The sequence below is a fragment of the Echinops telfairi genome, unplaced genomic scaffold (genome assembly GCF_000313985.2).
Source record: "Echinops telfairi isolate 266 unplaced genomic scaffold, ASM31398v2 ScPeMD7_2291;HRSCAF=2852, whole genome shotgun sequence".
In the NCBI taxonomy this organism is placed as follows: Eukaryota; Metazoa; Chordata; class Mammalia; order Afrosoricida; family Tenrecidae; genus Echinops; species Echinops telfairi.
The window spans coordinates 1,971,385-1,977,964 of record NW_022106189.1 but is presented as its reverse complement, the minus strand read 5'-3'; the positions used below and the strand labels follow the sequence as shown (position 1 = coordinate 1,977,964).

General features: G+C 45.8%; 1 protein-coding gene across 4 annotated transcripts in view; it reads left to right on the top strand.

Annotated features, from left to right (window-relative positions):
* Nucleotides 1–1,690: 1,690 nt before the first annotated feature.
* The window catches only part of ZNF507 (zinc finger protein 507), a 61,754-nt gene continuing 56,864 nt past the window's right edge, over nucleotides 1,691–6,580 (top strand). For 2 of the 4 annotated variants that reach the window (XR_006680404.1, XM_045293750.1), the window contains exon 1: nucleotides 1,785–1,825. The gene's annotated coding sequence lies outside the window, so the exon portion shown is untranslated. Of the gene's footprint in view, nucleotides 1,740–1,767; nucleotides 1,826–6,580 lie in introns of those variants that run through there. The other 2 variants (XM_045293749.1, XM_004704711.3) reach the window with 2 other exon arrangements.

The window sequence follows — 6,580 nt, the reverse complement described above, 5'->3', positions numbered from 1 at the left end:
GTCTTTAAATTAAGGTGTTGACAAAGAATACTGAACACATCACAGACTGCTGGAAGAATGAGCAAATGTATTGTGGAAGAAGTACAACTAGAGAGTTCCTTAGAAGCAAAGATGGCAAGACTTTATCTCATGTACTTTGGCTATGTCATCAGGTAGGACTAGTCTTTAGAGAAGGACATCATGCTTGGTAAAATTTAGGGTGAGAGAGAGAGAGGAATAATATGGATTGACAAAATAAAACTAAAACTCACTTCCACCAAGTTGATTCTGACTCATGCTGACCCTCTAGGACAAGGTAGAACTGCCCCTGGGAACTTTCCTCTTAGGGGAAATAGAAATCCTGTCTTTCTCCCTCCCTAAGAGAAGTTGGTGAGTTTCTAACTGCTGACCTTGTAGCAGCCCAATGCATAACCACTGCGCCACCAGGGCTCTTATGAATTGACACCCTGGGTGCAACAATGAGGCACAAACATTGGAATGACAGTGAGGAGAGTGCAGAAGGGAGCAATGCTTCATTCCGCTACACAAATAGTTCCCATGAGTCAGAACTGACTCAATCGACATTCAACACCACCACCCTTCCATGGCAGACCCCTGCTTGTTCTCTTTCAGTGAAAACAACATTTTGCTTCTTTATCTATCGGATCCAGCAGGCAAAGGATTCTGTAAAATAAGAAAATTCTCTCTGTTTTCCAACCTCTATATTGTAAGTGAATTTGTAAGGAAGAAAAGAGCTGTGCAAATAACTTGCTACATCCTCCTCCCAGTTGATGAGTCAGAGACCAGTCTGCTGCAAAGGCTTCTAGTCTACCTGAAACCCTCCAGAAGTGTCTCACCTGACTGGGGTGAGAATCTTACACTCACCAGCTAAGTCCAGACCCACGCACACGCACTCTGCTATGTAGGTATATTTATATTTAAATGATATCTTCCCAAACTGGCCTGCATTCAAACTGGGTGCAATGCCTCCCTCACTTTGCATTCTCCTGTTATTGGGGAACCCAAGCAGGTATGTTTATACCCTGGTGTGTATTTCATGAGGCAAATGCCATGGACAAACGATCTATTTCCCTAAGAGAACTGAGATGGCATTACAGGACCAAGCTCACAAGTCTGTCCAGATACCCAAAGAATTCATTCTTTCCCTGAAAACCCTCAAGTCGCTCAAGCAAAAAAAATGTCCCAGTGCTCTCCTTCATCGGGCGTAAGTGCCATCCAATGAAGAACAAAGCTAGGATCTCTGCATCTTAGCCCAGGAGAACACAAAGATGTTTTCCCCAACCTAAAGAAGTTGCATTAATTCAGAAGCATGGGATTGCCGAGCTCGGCAGCGCCCAGGACTGTTAGCCTTCGGGGTGCAGTGATAAATCTAGGCCACTGCAGCTACAGACGAGGGGGGGCGGCGCCAACAAAACGAAGCCACGCTGACTTCTGGGCAAAGGTCTCCCCAGACAGGGTACGGCCGGAGCCATTAGAGCCGGCCAGCCAACTCCGGAATCGCACCCGGAAGCCAGGAAGTGGAAGGAGCCCGGGCGAGGGACCGCCGGCCTCGCGCCCACCAACCCCAGCGCGTCTGACGCCCGTGGGCGGGGCCTGGACAACGCCCCGCCCCCGCCGCCCGCCACTTGGGCCACCTGACCTGCCTGTGGGTCACGTGATCCGTCCCGGGCGCCGCCATTTTGTAGCTCCGGATGAGGAGGGGGCCCGCGGGGAAACGAGGGGCAAGAACCGGGAGAGAGGTGGGTGCGGACGAGGGCAAGGGCACGGCGGGCTCCCGGCCGACCGCAGGAGGCTCGCAGAAGCGGCAGCCGCCGCCCGACCGCAGGTACCGCGCCCCGGGGCCGCCCGCCGCTAGCGCCGCCCCGGGCCATGTGCGCTCTCCCTGCAGGCCTCCGCCCGCGCCGCTGCCTCCTCAGCCCGACGCCGCTCGGGCCTTCTTGGCAGTGTGTGCTGACCCCCGCCAGGGCTCTGGCCCCCTTGCTGAAGCCCCCAGACCCGCTTTGCCGCTGGGAGGGGCGGGGGGTGGGGGCCGGCCGCACCCTGCCAACTGTCATCAGCGTGGTCCCTGGGCAGGCCTGCCTGAAGCGTTGGCTCTGCCGCTCCGCTGATGGGGAACCCCTTAGGCCAACGTACTCGCTCCCTCTTTTGATAACTTTTCCCAGCCGTTTAGCCAATGCTTAGTGGAGAAAATGCAGTCCTGGACTTGTACAGCTACCCGTTATCCGCATCCGATGGAGGCCCCAGAGATCCTGAGTTCTTGGGAGAAAGCTCCCACCTGAAAGACCGGGGGCACCCGAAGTGAACGGTTTGCTTGGAAGGCCTTGATGATTCGTTAGGCGGAGGCCACCATCCCAGCCTGTAGGCGATCGTTTCCGTTCCTGCTGTAGGCTGTGTATTTGCAATCAGTCTGCATAGCTCTTATCAGCCATTTACCGGATTTATCACCATCTGGAGTTTATACTTTCTTCTCTGCTCTGCCTGAGTGTCTGGTGACTGTTGATTAAAAGAGAAAGTCAGACTCCGTTATTACTTTACCTCCACTCACTCTATTAAAGGCACACTTTTCTGCCCAGGCAGTGAACTCTTTCCCTTAACTGTGATCAATGAGATCGTTTAGGTGAGATGAGTAAGCGGGCTCTGAACTTTTGAAGTCACGCTAGCAAAGGCAGCAAGGAATTGAAGGCCCCGTGCAGGAAACTGCCTCAGGAGATCTATAGGTCACACCACTGAGGCGTAAATTCATGCAATCATTCCCCTGCCTGCTCTGCTCTGGAACTGCCTTCCGTTTGCATGAAGATTAAAATGGCAGCATCCAGCTTATTGTTTCCTATTAGAAAAGGATGTCAGTAAAACTGTTTTGCCTCAATTAGACACATGTAGAGCGAAAATATAAAATCCACCGTTATTGGGGAAAGTTTCTGGAGCAGTCTGGTTTTTCTTTATAATTTCTGTAAAATCTTCACTCAGGTCTACTAGGTAGATGAGTTATGTACATTTGTCTCACATAATTAGGTTGCTAGAACATTTCTCTGAATTTCTTTTGGACATGGGATAATGGAAAAGTGTTCGTTACCCAAAACGTCATTACTTTTTTGCAAAAATATTACAAGAAAGAAATGTTTGATACTATATACTTTTATTTTTGGTCACAGCAGAATTTTGGAGATTGATTCAAGGGACTGTATTAATTGCAGGAATTGATTTGAAAGACACGGGCTCTGGCACTTAGCAGCCATGTGACCTTGGGTAAGTCACTTAACTGCAAAACTGTCTAGCACCTACCTTGTCCCAAAGAGGTGTGACACTCAAGCATATTAACATTTTTAATAGGACCTGACTGCAAGGGCAGTTCCTATTTTCAGTTCCAGTGCTTTATACAGTTTGCTCTCGCAGAGAATTCAGGAAAACGTGATGTAGAAAGCGTGGGTTTAAAACTGGACACGCCTAAATTCCATTTAGACTTACACCAGTTGCTACTTTACCTCGCTGAGATGTGTAGTCCTAATTGGCAAGAAGATGCTAATAGTACTAAGCGTACTCTGCACTGCAAGCACCTCCAGGGCCTGGGCTCCCTTTTATTCTTTTGCATAGTCTCATCACTATGCTTGGCACATTTAAGTGCTCAATAAATGTTAGATCAGTCTGAATTTTGGTTAACTGTAGTTATACCTTATGCTTAATCACAGCTGCCAAATTAAAATATTCTCAGGCTAGGTGCCAGCTAAGGAAATTTAGACTATGAAATGCACATATTTGATATTTGTATGCATTTCTTTTTCCTTTGTGGCAGTTAATAATTACATTGAGCTAAAACCAAAAACCTACTGCCATTGAGTCAGTTCTGACTCATAACAACCCTATAGGACAGTAGAACTGTCCCTATAGGTTTCTATGGATATAAATCTTTACAGAAACATACTTTACTACTTTTTTCTTGTGGTGCCGCTGGTGGGTTCAAACAGTTGATCTTTTGGTTAGCAGCTGAGTGCTTTAACCACTGCGCTACCAGGGCTGCAGACCTTGTTACACATCGCAGCCCTGGCCTATTTGCAGTAGAATAAAATACCCCTTGGTCCTGCGACACCTCAGTTATGTTTGGGTCCGTTGTTGTAGTCACTGTGTCAATGCATCTTTTAGAGGGTCTTTCTCCTTTTTTTGCTGGCCCACTCTGATACCACACGATGTACACTGACCTAGGGGAATTTTTATTCAAATTAATTATAGCTGACATTCAAAAAGTATATCTATAAATAATATAGAAGCAGGACTAAAGTTTGTTTCCAAGTAGTTTTTCATGAATAGTTGTAATGTAGGGATTTGAAAGTTCATCCAGTTCTCATTCATACCTCAAAATCTGAAACCCACAGAAATGGTGACTTGCCTACCAAGGCCACGCCCCTGAGGGCACTTGCGGGGAGGAACCTCAGACTTTCTTTCTCCTGTTTTTTTTTTTTGGCTCAGGAGAAAATCAATGTTTTGTATTAAAATTGTGATCTGGAAGAATGGGCAGTTGGTGAGACTAATGGCCCACTGTTCTCAAGCTGATTCTGATGCAGAGTGACCATACAGGACAGAGTAGAACTGTTCCTGAGGTTTTGAGAGACTAAATCTGTCCAGGTGCAGATAAGACAGCCTCATCTTTCGCCCACAGAGCAGCCAGTGGGCTCAAACCACAGCCCACTGTGCCACCAGGGATCCTCCAGACTACTAGCACAATGTTTTTCTAGGTGGGAGAGAACAAATTCTTAGCCTGAAAGCAACAGTTCTCTATGTCATTAAACTCCCTTTACATGTACACAGAAAATTACAGCTTCTTCTCCATTCCCACCCCAGCCCACGTGAATTGTTCGATTTGATTTTACTGATGGTAACCACACTGCTGTAACTGAAAAGAACTAATTAGACAAATAAACCAAATACTAAATTATAAGGAAGTAAAGGCAGCTGAAATAATTTGACTCTTAACTTTTCATAGGAAAGGCATTAATTATAAGCTTGTGCGTATGGAAAGCTGTTGCTGAGGAACGGTTTGAGAGCCTCCATGGAGAAGGTGGGAGAGCTCTTCTGGTTGGGGGGGGACAACTTTTATTTGTTTGTTTCTTTGTTTACCTACTTGTTTTAACAGTTTATTTTGGCTAAACATTGGTCTTACATCGTAAGAATTCCAAACAAGAAATTCCCAGTAATCCGGATGCCTTTCTAGTTTCCTTTCCCCATAGTTGAACCTTCAGTTTGGCCATATCAATCGCTTCTGTAACCCCTATGCAGTATGCTCTTTCCCTCTTCTAAAAATAAGAGTTGTGCTAGGGCTGCTTTTCTTGTCAGTTTGTTTGTTTAATCATTTTTGGGGGGCTCTTACAGCTCTATAATAGTCCATACATACATTATGTCAAACACCTTTGTACATATGTTGCCAACATCCTTTTCAAAATATTTTCTTTCTACTTGAGCCCTTGGTAACAGTTCCCCAGTTTTTTTCCTCCTTCCCTCCCTCATAAACCCTTGATAATTAAAAAATATATATTATTATTTTCATATCTTACACTGACCACTGTCTCCCTTCACCCACATATCTGTTGTTTGTCCCCCAGGGGGGGGAATTATACATCGATCACTGTGATTTCTGCCCCCACCTTCTCCCTACCCTTATGGTATTGTTCCGGAGGGGTTTATCTGTCCTGGGTTCCATGTATAGAGAGCTCTGATCTGTACCAGTGTACGTGCTCTGGTCTAGCCGGATTTGTAAGGTAGAATTGTGGTCATGGTAGTGGGGGGGAGGAAGCATGAAAGAACTAGAGGAATGATGTATGTTTTGTTGGTGTTATACTGTACGCTGGTTGGCTCATCCCTTCCTTGTGACCCTTCTATGAGGGGATGTCCAATTGTCTCGATGGGCTTTGGGTCTCCACTCTGCCCCCACCTCATTCACATCGATAAAATTGTTCTAGGTCTTTGATCCCTGATCCCATTGACACCTCATGATCACACAGGCTGGTGTGCTTCTTCCATGTGGGCTTTGTTGCTTCCCAGCTAGATGGCCGCTTGTTTATCTTCAGGCCTTTAAGGACACTATATCTTTTGATAGCCGGGCACCATCCGCTTTCTTCACCACATTTGCTTATATACCCATTTTGTCTTCAGTGATCGTGTAGGGAAGGTGAACATCATAGAAGGCTAGGTTATTAGAACAAAGTGTCCTTGTGTTGAGAGAGTACTTGAATAGAAGCCCAATGTCAGTCTGCTATCTTCATATGTACATAGATCTATGTCCTTATCACTATATATAAATATATTTACATATGTACATGCCTGTATTTAGACCTCTATAAATGTCCTTTGCCTCCGAGTTCTTTCCTCTATTTCCTTTTATATAGATAAACATGAAGAAAAGCCTATGAATAGTTCCAGGTCTGTCTGTTGACTTTTATGAATGTTTTCCCATCAAGTCTGATGAGGTGCCAAGCCCTGCCCCCAAAGTTTATTTCTGGGATTCCTGGGGTACTTCATGCTTGTCAGTTTTAAACCCATGACATCAACAATATCCTAAGGAGTCAAATACCACCTTCAAATTAGGATAGCT